This window comes from Saimiri boliviensis, chromosome 10 (genome assembly GCF_048565385.1).
Source record: "Saimiri boliviensis isolate mSaiBol1 chromosome 10, mSaiBol1.pri, whole genome shotgun sequence".
NCBI lineage: Eukaryota > Metazoa > Chordata > Mammalia > Primates > Cebidae > Saimiri > Saimiri boliviensis.
The window spans coordinates 55,290,655-55,303,929 of record NC_133458.1 but is presented as its reverse complement, the minus strand read 5'-3'; the positions used below and the strand labels follow the sequence as shown (position 1 = coordinate 55,303,929).

The following is a 13,275-nucleotide window of genomic DNA, read 5'->3' as shown; positions in this document are numbered from 1 at the left end:
CATAGGTGTTTATTGTATGTAAATATCAAATTTATACATAGAATAAAGAATGAATCATGATTGATCATTTTCTTTTTTGAGTATATTTTACTATGAGAAATTAATATTCTTTAAATCATAAAAGTTAATTTAAATAAAAATGCTTTAAGTTTTAAGCATAGCTTAACTCAGTATACCTTCCCTTTTCTTTTTGGTTTTTACTTAGTTATTTATTACTAATTGTTAGAAAGAATAAAAAGAATCTTTTAACACACTTCGCTGTTTTTATTGAAAAAAACATGTAATCAAGGCACTAACACTGACAGTGAAAAGTAAGTTTGTTTTTTAAAATGATAAATATATCATTTCAAGATAATTTAAATGCTAATGATTCCATTTCCAAGATTTATATCAAGAAAATTATTAAAAAGTAGAAAAACATACTAGTGCATAAAACTATCTTAAATTACCTATGAAAGTTCTTTTAATTATTGATGAATATCTAAAAGAACTGATATATAATCAACACAAATGGAAGTCATGACTGTCAATAATTTGAAGAATGTTTCCATTATAATGGAATTCAATTCTCTAGTGTGTCTGCACCAATATTATACTTCTGTAAAATACATAGCCAAAGACAAAAAAGAAATCGTGAAAAATTAAGGTTTCATAAAATAAAATTAAATGCTAGTGCTATGTATGCCTAGTGAGCGTAACTATAGGTGAAAGGAGAAAAGTAGAATTGTGTGCATATATGTATATCAACGTGTCCACACATATGTAATGAATATGTAAATGTCACTTCTTAATAATATGTAATTATTCATGGTTTGGAATGAGAGACAGTGGACTAATAGACTGTATGACTAGGTAGACAGTCTTGGGTAGCCTTTGCATATTTTATTTTGTTCTCTAGTTGCTATAGACTATAAAGCTATGAAATATAATCCCTAAAATGCACTGTTCACCCATGATAGCACCCAGTGATTACTGCAGTATCAATTCCATGAAAATGTCAGAAAAATGTTGCAATGTATTTATTTAGTGTGCTGCTGATTGCTTTGGTAGGATAAACTTTTGTAGTTAGTTTGAAGGAAACCTGAGGAATGTCAGAATAAATTTTGTAGTGTAATAATCATTAAATGGGAAATCAGTCATGAGACCTAGGAAGATTTAAATTAAGTGTATAAGTTAATTCACATTTATATAACTCTTGGAAACACCATGATATGCATTTAAGCATATTTCTTTTTATATTTAAGTTACTGATTCAAAGTCCTTCCATTGAATGAATGCACTTTACCCACTGACATGGTAATTGTGTTAAGGGCTCTTAGCTACCTATTTGACAAAGAAATGTCAATACAGTATTAGCTTTTATTAGAAAATAGGTTACAGTCATCTCAGTTATGTCTTACAAGCATGTTTCCAACTACTCAGCAAAAGACTAGCATTGTTCAAAGCCAGAAAGAGTTGATACAAATGGCACGATGGCTCACACCTGTAATCCCAGCACTTTAGGAGGCTGAGGCGGCCAATCACAAGGTCAGGAGATCAAGACCATCCTGGCCAACATGGTGAAACCCTGTCTCTACTAAAAATACAAAACTTAGGTGGCTGTGGTGACACACACCTGTAATCCCAGCTACTTGGGAGTCTGAGGCAGGAGAATGGCTTGAACCTGGGAGCTGCAGATTGAAGTGAGCTGAACGATTGCGCCACCACACTCCAGCCTGGCAACGGAGTGAGACTGGCAACAGAATGAGACTCCGTCTCAAAAAAGTAAGAGTTGGTACAAATAAAATCTTGGCTTCAGCTGAAGGTAGAAGAGGTAACCATGGTAACCAGATAGAAGAAAATGGGAAGAGACTAAATGCTTATATCCTTGTGTGTTTAAAATGTGTGCTAATTTCATTTCATTCAAACTTGCAGTATTGCTTAATGGTTAGAGTTCCAGAACCAGGTGGCCAGAGTTTCTAATTTTGTATCTACTATATATTATCTGTGTAACCTTGCTCATTTACCACTTTGTGTCTAGATTACTATTCTGTAAGTGATTTTGAGAATTAAATTATTTAAGGCATGACTGGTACATAGTAGGTATTCAGTAAATGTCAGCATTTATTATTACTAAATCTTCATTGAGCACTTGTAGTTCTTGTAAGTTGCTTGAAGGAATTTGACATTTGTATACCCACAACCATTCTATTTTTCTCCCTTCACCAGTCATATACAGCATTAACATTTAATTTTATTTTATGAAACCTTAATTTTTCCCCACGTCTTTTTTGTGTTTGCCTATATATTTTAGAGAAATGTTGGTGTAGATACACTATAGAATTGAATTCCATTATAAAATAAATGGAAACAAATACAATTTGGCAATTAGATGACAATACTTTTCTGCAAAGTGAAATACATTCAGAAAAAGTGAAAAATAAGATTCATAGGTGTTACTAAAGAAAAATGATACAGTTTCAGAAAAGTAGTATCAGCAAAGTGTTGCTAAGATGGAATTTATGTAGATCTTACGGAACTGTGAGTGTTTCAGTTGACAGTAATTAAAGTAACTGAGGCAAAAGCAGCATAGAAGTAAGAAAGTACTACAAGATTCTTTGGAATGTGCTAAGCCAACTAATTACCAGTTAAAAGGAAAAAGATAATGGAAAGGTAGAAGGGGTCCATAGAGTAGATGAAAAAACAAAGCTGATATCTGGCCCTATCACCATGTATGTAGGCACACCATGAATTTCATTTGCGAAAAAAGTACTTCATATCCTGAAATAAACCAAAAAAATAAATAAATAAAAGAGGGGAAGACTACTTTGTCTAGTTCTAGTGCCCCAGATAAATGAAACCTTGGGCTTCTTCCTTTAAGTTGGTAAGTTTTTAAAGAAAACTCCATCTCAGACATTTTTTGATGTTTACGTCTGCAGATCTGTGGTGACCCTTGCAAGCAAACTATTCATGTGGATGTTCCCACCCCCACACAGCCTACTCTAAGCTGGTAGCCTTGTGTTGTTGTTTCTTGTCTTTAAATACCTGCTGTGTCCTTTATACTGGAAGACTAGTTCTTCTGAAGTGTAGGCTCCCTTGAAATAATTGCGTGTAAAAATACTCTAAAAAATATTTTTGACTCACTTTGAGTCTTCTTTTGAGTTTTGACATCAAGCACATTATGAGTTGGCAGAAGTAGCTGACAGCAGGAGATCAAGCAGTTGGAGCTATTACTTTTAAGCAGAAGGCTACAGATAAGGAATATTATCCTGACAGTCATTTTAGAACAGACTGTAACTAGGAAGAGTTCTGAGACCAGCAGACCAGCTAAGCTGCTACACGCTGGTCTAGTTGAGGGAGGGATGACAGAGCCCTAGAGAGGAGAGAGTGGGTAGAAAGAATCAAAGTTGAAAGACATGGAATCTGTAAGATTTGAGAATGGACTTGATGTGAAGGAGGAAGTGGTTAACATTCAAGCTTCATATCTGGATGACTAGAGAAATGGGCGGGGCATTAAAAATGGCAGTATTAAGAGTTGTTGACTGCTATGGGCAATGCTGTGAGTTACGGACCTGATGAGTTTCGTATCTGGTCATTTGTCCCAAGCTACCTAACAAGCAGTTAAGAATGCAGACTTGGAAACTATCTGTGTATCATCAATACAATCTAAAGCTATCTCTATGAAGATGACACCCAAACTGATAAAAGTAGATGAGATTAATGAAAAATAAGAACGCAAGAAAAGAAGTGAGGAGTAGGATTTATATGACTTTGATTATACTCTGGATCAGATTACTTATCTGTGTCTCTTTGTCCACTCTTATAAAAAAATGTGATGATAACTTCTTAAATACAAATGAAATAAGGTGTGCAAAAATATTGCTTCACAAATGCCATTCTTATTGTTGCTGTTGAGGGGAGGAGGAAGAAGGTCTAGTGAGTGATACAAAGAAGTAGAAAGTATAATACAACGATAGGAGTGTACGCTGTCAGAGAAGCCAAAGGAAAAGAATTTCAAGAAACAAGATTCTCAGAACCCTTGGGTGTTAAGATTTGCAAGTCACTGATCTCTTCTGAGTGCTGTTTCAATAAGCACTGAGTTACGAAGACAGGAATCATCAGCTTGAAAAGAATGAGCAGACAATTGGAAGATGTAAATAGTGGATATATTTTAAAATATGTCTGCATGTATTTTTATAAGGAGAGAGACAATTACAGTAGGGAGGTGGAAATTAGGGCATGTTAACATATTTTAAGCAAGGTTAACATGGAGAAATGTTCTAAGTAAAAAGATATTCAAGTTCCTAAAGCATCTGGAAATGGGATATACCCGTTTTATTCAAGCAGGTTTTAAAAACGCCATCAATATGTCATATCATTTACACATGTTATTTCTTCATTACTTCTTAAATATTTCTTTTTTTCTGTTTGAAATAGTTGTCTTCTTTTGAATCCAGAATCCTCTGTGAGAGCATTATGTAATATTTAATTGAACTTTTAGCACTTCATTTCCTCTGATATTAGGCATTTTCTTTTTAAAGGCTTCTGTGAATCAAATTGATATTTTCATGAGAAGCACTACAAAATAGTCAGTTCAACTAAGTTTAGAGCTAATGCTAACTTCCTAAGGTAAATTTGTCTTAAGATAAGTTAACATTGGCATATTAAAGAGCTATACTGCCACAAATGAAAAGGTTATTGGGTCATTGTTAAATATGCCATTCAGTTAACTTTTTTAAATTGAGCTGTTTATTTTGGGATAATTGGAGATTCTCATGCAGTTGTATGACATCATACAGAGGGGTCCTACTTATCCTTTACCCAGTTGCCCACAAAGATAAAACAATATCACAAAACAATAGTTAAGTATCTCAACCAAGATATTGACCTTGGCAGAATCAAGATACAGAATATGTTTTTCATCAGGAAGATCCCCATGTCGCCCTTGTATAGCCACCATAGTTCCCTACTACCTGCATCCCCTCCTTTACCCTTGGCAACAAGTAATCTGTTGTCCATTTCTCTAAATTTGTCATTTCAAGAATGTTATATAAATGAAAGCAAGCAACAGGTAAGCTTTTGAGGTTGAGTGTTTTCATTTGGCATAATTTTCCAGTGATTTATCTAGGTTCTTAAATGTATTTCACGGTATGGTTGTACCACAGTTAAAGTATTCCCTGCAGAAGGATAGACATCTAGGTTGTTTCTAGTTTGGGGTTATTACAAATAAAGGTGCTATAACATTCATGTGCAGGTTTTTATGTCAACATATCTTGTCATTTCTCTGGGATAAATGCCCAACAGTGAAATTGCTGGCTTGTGTGGTAGTTGTATGTTTAGGCTTGTTTGTTTGTTTGGTTGGTTGGTTAGAGAAAAAACAGCTTGTTTTCCATAGTGACTGTACCATTATACATTCCACCACTAATCTATGAGTGATCCAGGTTCTGCACAATTTTGCGTTGTCACTATTTTTTAGCTGTTGTAGTAGGTGTTTAGTAGTAACTCATTGTGGTATTAATCTGCATTGTTGTAGTGGCTAATGATGTTGAACATTGTTATATGTGCTAATTTGTCATCTGTATACCTACTTGGATAAAATTTATTTTGCTGCCGTTTGCCCTTTTGACCAGGAGCATTATTTGGATATTTGGCTGTTGAGTTTTGAGTTATTTATTTTTCTAGTTACCAGTTATTTGTCAGTTATGTGGTGATATGCAAATATTTTTTCCCTGGCTGTACTTTGTCTTTTTGTGCTTCTAACAGAGTCTTTCATACAGCAAATGGTTTTAATTATATGACGCCCAGGTCATCACTTTTTTCTTCTATGGATTGTGGTTTTGGTGTCAAGTCTAGGGAGCTTAACCCTAGATCCCAAAGATTTTCTTCTAGGAGGTTTATAGTTTCACATTTTACATTTAAGTCCATGATCTGTTTGAGTTAGTTTTTGTAAAATGTGTGGGTTAGGTTAAAAGTTCTTTTTTAAAAAATTACTTTTTGCCTATGGATATCCAGTTGCTGAAGCACCATTTGTTGAAAAAGCTCTTCCTTTCGTTTAACTGTGTTTGCACCTGGGTCAAAATTTATTGAGCATATTTTTATTGTTCTCTATTCTGTGTAATTGAGTTCGTAGTACAAAAACTCCTAAAAAGTTATCTCCAAGAGTTAAGATAGTCTCATGGAGAAATCTATGAAATATTTAAAGAAGAATTAATATCAATTCTGCACAATTGATTATTTGATTTTTTTAAATAGACTTACTTTTTGGAATAGTTTTAGGTTCACAGTGAAATTGAACAGAGGTTGGGCGTGGTGGCTCACATCTGTAATCCCAGTGGTTTGGGAGGCCAAGGTGGGTGAATCATGTCAAGAGAACCATATCATCCTAGCCAACATAATGAAACCCCGTCTCTACTAAAAATACAAAAATTAGTTGGGTGTGGTGGCACACACCTGTAGTCCCAGCTACTTGGGAGGCTCAGGCAGGAGAATCGCTTGAACTTGGGAGGCAGAGGTTGCAGTGAGCTGAGATCATGTCACTTCACTCCAACCTGGCAACAGAGCAAGACTCCATATCCAAAAATAGAATAACAACAAGAACAAAAAGAAAAAGAAAAGAAATTGAACAGAAGGTCCAGAGATTGCCTATATACCCTCCACCTTCATATATGCATAGCCTCTACCATGATTAACATTGCCCACTGGAATGGGTACATTTGTTATAATTCCTGAACACATATATTAACATTCAGAGGTCATAGTTTACATACGGTTCACTCTGGGTGTTACATATCCTATGAGTTTGGACAAATGTATAATAACCATTTATCTACCATTATGGTATCATTCAATGCAGTTTCACTGCTCTAAAAATAATCTATGCTCTGCCATTTTTTGCCTTTCTTTTCCCAATCCCTGGCAACCACTGCTTATTAAAGTCTCCAAACTTTTGCCTTTTCCAAAATACTACATAGTTGGAATCATACTGTATGTAACCTTTTCACATTGGCATCTTTCATGTAGTAATATGCATTTAAATTTCCTTCATATCTTTTCAGATACCTAATTTCTTTTTAGCACTAAATATTCCATTTTGGGGATGTGCCCTAGTTTATTTATCCATTCACCTGTTTAAGGACATCTTGATTGCTTCCAAGTTTTGGCAATTATGAATAAAGTTTCTACAAACATTTATGTGCAGGTTTTTGTGTGGACATAACTTTTCAGCTCCTTTGGATAAATACCAAGGAGTGTAATTGCTAGATCACATGCTAAGAGTATGTTTCGTATCATTAGAAACTGCCAAACTCTTCCAAACCGGATTCCTACCAGCAATGACTAAGAGTTCCTTTTACTCTACATCCTTGCTGCATTTGCTGTCAGTGTTCTGGATTTTGGCCATTCTAGTAGATGTGTAGTAGTATCTCATTGTTGCTTTAACTTGCATTGCCCTGATGGCATATGAAGTGGATCATCATTTGATACTCTTATTCACCATTTCCTATATCTTCTTGGTGATATGTCTTTTAAGGTGTTTGGCCTATTTTTTTTTACTAGGTTTTATATTTTCTTATTGTTGAGTTTTAAGATTTCTTTGTATATTTTAAATAGCAGGGTTTTTTTTTTTTTATCGGATACACCTTTGACCAATATTTTCCCTCAGTCTGTGGTCTGTCTTTTCTTCCTCTTGACAGTGTTTTTTGCGGAGCATAAATTTTAAACTTATTTTCCAATTTCATTGAAGTATAAATGACAAATAAAATTGTATATACTTAAGTCAAATGTGATTTTTTAATTGAAGATATTTAGGTGTATAATATAATGTTTTGATATACATTGTGAAATTATAACAGTCAAATATATTCATCTCCTCACTTAGTTACCTTTTTCTCTGGTGAGAGCACCTGAAATCTACTCTCTTAGCAAATTAGTTCTCATGCTGTACATTAGGTCTCTAGAGTCATTCATTATACATAATTGCAACTTTGTACTCTTTGACCAACATCTCCCCATTTCCCCCAGTGTCCTGCCCCTGGTAACCACTGTACTACTCACTGTTTCTTTGTATTAAACTTTGTAAGACTCTAGATATTAGAAATCATGTAGTAATTGTATTTCTGTGTCTGGCTTATTCCGCTTAGGATAATGTCCTTCAGGTCCACCCATGTTGTTGCAAATGAAAGGATCTACTTTTTAAAGTAATAATAATATTTCATTGTATATGGATACACAAAATTTTCTTTATTCATTCATCTGTTGATGGACACTTAGGTTTATTCCAGTGAGAAAAATACCATTCTGTTCATTTTACCTGAGAAGACGAAGGTCCAGAATTCATGTCATTTGCCCAAGGCAACAGTTAGGAAGAGATGGAGTCAGGAATCAATCCCAAGTCCGTCAGGTGCATAAGTCCTTGTTTCTGACCCGTCTAGTGTAATGGACAGCTTCTTTGGCTGTTTTGTAATGTATTTTGATATATAGTTTAAAATGGGGATCCCCACTTTTATTTTTCCCTCAAGTGGAATAGCAGGTTTTTCAAACCTCTTTTCTTTCTAAATAAGTATCTTCTTTGATTTGTGATGCTGCTTTTCATATAGTTTAAATTGCTATACATATTAGAATCTGTACGTGGAAAGGAAACTTACTGCTCATTCCCTTCTGGGTGATGCTGCCCTGAAGGATATGAGAGACCTTTCCTGGATATTTCAGAAGTATTCTCCATACCATAAGAGCAAATTGCCTGCATTTTTTGTTTTTTGTTTTTTTGTTTTTGTGTAAGTCAAGGCTGAGACTCTATAGTAGGAAAGAAAGGAGAGAAAGATGAAGCTTCTGCCAACTTCTTTTTAGTCAGGGGGTTCTCTTCCACGTGAAGGTAGATCATATTGGAGGTGACTAAGCCAGCCTCGGGGCCTTGATATTGAAAGGACACTTTTCCAGGTTTTGACAAAAGGTTTTTCGTTATCTTACATTTTAGTAATACTATCATTTTTTAAGCCTTTTTCTGCTTAAATTGGCATTTTTAAAGTTTTCTTTTAAAATTGTTTAATTTTTGTGGGCAGAGAGTAGGTATATATATTTACAGTGTACATGAGATATTTTGTTATGGCATGTAATGCATAAAAGTCACATCAGGGTGAATGAAGTATCCATCACCTCAAGCATTTATCCTGAAACAGCATTTTTATGGATCTGGCTACAGCCTTTGTTTGTAGCAGTTAAAACAGACCCCTTCAAAGCATATGTCTTGGATTTGTTGTTTTAAATAACATTTTCTATTACACTGAAATCAGCATGCTTGGTATTTTATGTGAAACCCTGTATAGGAGTTCTGACAAAACAGAGAGAAAGAGAGCAGTAGAGCAATAAATACAAATGATATTAAAATCTCAATTCATAACTTCATTCCCATTGTGACTTGAAATATATAGATTACATATATGTATGTAAATTTACACACAAATAATTACAAAGCAATGCAGTCACAGGTACACAATTAAAACTTCCCCAAATGGTATTAACTGGAACCAGGGCTATGGGGTAGTAACATCTGTTAGGTAGGGGAAAAGGAGTTCTGTGTGGAAGCAGATTTGGGAAAAGTTGCATAATTACATTTAAACAAGAATTTCTGGCTACATGACCTTTCAGAACTTTAGATTCACAAATTTATATTATGATTCACCAGAAAATGCAACATTCCTAAAACCTATTTGATATGTAATTGCACAGAGCATTGTGTGGGAACAGGCTTATTCAAGACTCAGGTTGGAAGGTGCTGATATATCTATTTATTTAACATAATTTAAATAAAGTTTACTATGTCCCACATACCATTTTAGGCAATGGATAAATGTTACCAATTTAATCCTCATAATTCATTATATGAGGAAGATAATATGTTATTGTCCCAGTTTTACAGATAAAGTAACTGAAACACAGAGGGAGTAAGAAATTTGTCCAAGCTTGCCCAGCTAGTAAATGATAGAGCCAAGTTTTACTCTTTGACCAACATCTCCCCATTTCCCCCCAGTGTCCTGCCCCTGGTAGCCACTGTTCTACTCACTGTTTCTTTGTATTAGACTTTGTAAGACTGTAGATATTAGAAATCATGTAGTAATTGTATTTCTGTGTCTGGCTTATTTATTATCCAGGCAGCTGTCTTAAGAAGTCTTGCTCTTTACCTCTGTGTAGATTTGCAAAGTAACTGCTATTAACCTTAATCCTAGGGATTTAGGATAATTCAGGATAATTAAACATCCTAGTTTTGACTGTCACTGCTAAAATACTATTCATTTGCCTTCCCAGCTGAACAATTTCTTTTAATTTTCAGGGTATCACTATAAGGAGCAATATTCATTACTGAGTACTTCCTCACTTATTTTATGACTATCTCTTGCACAACCCCTGTGTTTATTCAAAGATAAATAAAAAGAAACTTTTGACCTCAGAATACTAAAAGTCTAATGAGGATGGACAAGTGATGTGGGAAGATTCAGGGGCTGAACTGATTATTCTGTATCCTTGATATTATTTATTCTTTTTATTATACTGTAAGTTGTTGAATGTGCAGGTTTGTTACATAGGTATATATGTGACATGGTGATTTGCTGCATCCATCAAACCATCATCTACATTAGGTATTTCTCCTAATGCTATCCCTCCCCTAGCCCCCCAGCCCTGACTGGCCCCATTGTGAGATGTTCTCCTTCCTGTGTCCATGTGTTCTCATTGTTCAGCTCCCACTTATGAGTGAGAATATGTGGCGTTTGGTTCTCTCTTCTGGTGTTCGTTTGCTGAGAATGAGGGTTTCCAGCTTCATCCATGTCCCTGCAAAGGACATTAACTCATCCATTTTATTGTTGCATAGTATTCCATGGTGAATATGTTCTGCATTTTCTTTATCCAGTCTATCATTTATGGGCATTTGGGTTGGTTCCAGGTCTTTGCTATTGTGAACAGTGCTGCAGTAAATGTGTGTGTATGTTCTTTATAGTAGAATGATTTATAATGCTTTGGGCATATACTCAGTAATGGGATTGCTGGGTCAAATGATATTCTGGTTCTAGATCCCTGAGGAATTGCCACACTGTGTTTCACAATGGTTGAACTAATTTATACTCCCACCAACAGTGTAAAAGCATTCCTGTTTCTGCACATCCTCTCCAGCACCTGTTGTTTCCTGACTTTTTAATGATCATCATCCTAACTGGCATGAGATGGTATCTCATTGTGGTTTTGATTTGCATTTCTCTAATGACCAGTGATGATGAGCTTTTTTTTCATATGCTTGTTGGCTGCATAAATGTCTTCTTTTGAGAAGGGTCTGTTCATATCCTTCACCCACTTTTTGATGGGGTTGTTTGCTTTTTTCTTGTAAATTTGTTTTTCTTTGTAAATTCCGGATATGAGCCCCTTGTCAGATGGGTAGATTGCAAAAATATCTCCCATTCTGTAGGTTGCCTGTTCACTCTGATGATAGTTTCGTTTGCTATGTAGAAGCTCTGGAGTTTAATTAGATCCCATTTGTCAATTTTGGCTTTTGTTGTCATTGCTTTTGGTGTTTTAGTTATGAAGTCTTTGCCCATGCCTATGTCCTGAATGGTATTGCCTAGGTTTTCTTCTAGGGTATTTATGGTTTTAGGTCTTACATTTAAGTCTTTAATCCATCTTGAGTTAATTTTTGTGTAAGGTGTAAGGAAGGGATCCACTTTCAGTTTTCTGCATATGACTAGCCAGTTTTCCCCAAACCAATTATGAAATAGGGAATCCTTTCCTCATTGCTTGTTTTTCTCGAGTCTGCCAAAGATCAGATGGTTGTAGATGTGTGGCATTATTTCTGAGGCCTCTGTTCTGTTCTATCGGTCTCTATATCTGTTTTGGTACCAGTACCATGCTGTTTTGGTTACTGTAGCCTTGTAGCATAGTTTGAGGTCAGGTAGTGACTCTTGATGTTATTTTATTATATATATTATTGTTTTACAATTTGCTAGTTGGAAGTCAAACACCATGTAGCAAAAGTCTGCTTGTTTGTAGACTAAGTTTAGATCCAAGTGAAGAAATCACTTGAGACTGAAGATTTATTAGGGAAATTCACATTTGTAAAATCTTGAATGCTAACCTACAGAGTCTATTTGCTTGCCAATTTCTAACCCCTGTTTGAGGGTAGGTATCTCCCCATTACCTGGAACAATGACTGCCTCATTAACTCATTCAACAGTTGTGTTTGTTGAAATAAAATATAGTTTTCTAAATTTTCTTCACATGAATAATTAAATATACACAACTGGCATACAGGACATAGATAGTTCTGATGTTTCAGAGGATATTTACACTGCAAACCCCTTGTTCAGTAGTGGTTAGTGTGTCTGCTCTAGTCAAAGTATAGGCTTTTTTTCTTTTCTCTCTTTTAGGTTCTGAGATTTTTGTTGTCTTTTCTACTTTTACATTTCAGAGAAGGCAGTGGAATATGTTCCACATGTAAATTACCACTTTTAAGAGGACCCTCATACTCAAAACATATTTGACTTTCAAAGTACATTGAACAATTATAGCATTACTTTGAATCGGGGTGTTTCAAGACCTCTGATTGCCTCAGATCATCATTTTATTCTAATTAAGTTCAATAATTGTACATGTAGAATACACATTATTCTCTTTTTAGGACAGAACTCCAACTCTTTGATACCTGATTATCAAAAGAGTCATATTACTGGCAGTTATTTTCTGAGAGAGTTTCTTATAACATTTGTGAGTTCTCTGCATCATAAAGGTAAACTGTAAAAACAGTGTAAATTCAGACTGCATTTTAATAAGAAAGGGAGCTAAAAACAAAGCACATGGGGCACTTCAGTGGGCAAAGTAAAATAACAGAGTGAATATCCAATGAATCGGGACAATGTAGACATATAAGGAATTCGTTGAAAAAAACAAGAAACTTACCTCATCTCTATTATCTAAGTAAGCCAGGCACAAAGGCAGAAAGTTTATATGGCATGTGTGTGTATATGTGTAACTGTGTTTATTTTTATATTTTGTATGTTACATGCACTATCATAAAGCAACTTAAAGTGTTCACCAAGAGGCTGGAGGGTCTGTGTTATCAGTCTGTATTATAGCAGAAATACTACTACTGGATCAAAACTACTTCAAAGCCTCATGGAGGGACTGTTTCTAGGATATATAATGATTGATTTGAAATAGCATGATGTGAGAGACCCTACTAAGAATCTTCAAGGGATGACAGCATTTTTCAAGCTTCATGAAAAATGATGAAGTTACCATGTCAAGGATTGTTAAACGCCT

The 13,275-nt window shown here is 35.0% G+C and overlaps 1 protein-coding gene across 12 annotated transcripts in view; it reads left to right on the top strand.

The window, feature by feature from the left end:
• MAGI2 (membrane associated guanylate kinase, WW and PDZ domain containing 2) overlaps window positions 1–13,275 on the top strand; it is a 1,426,516-nt gene that overhangs the window by 775,177 nt on the left and 638,064 nt on the right. The window lies entirely within an intron of this gene.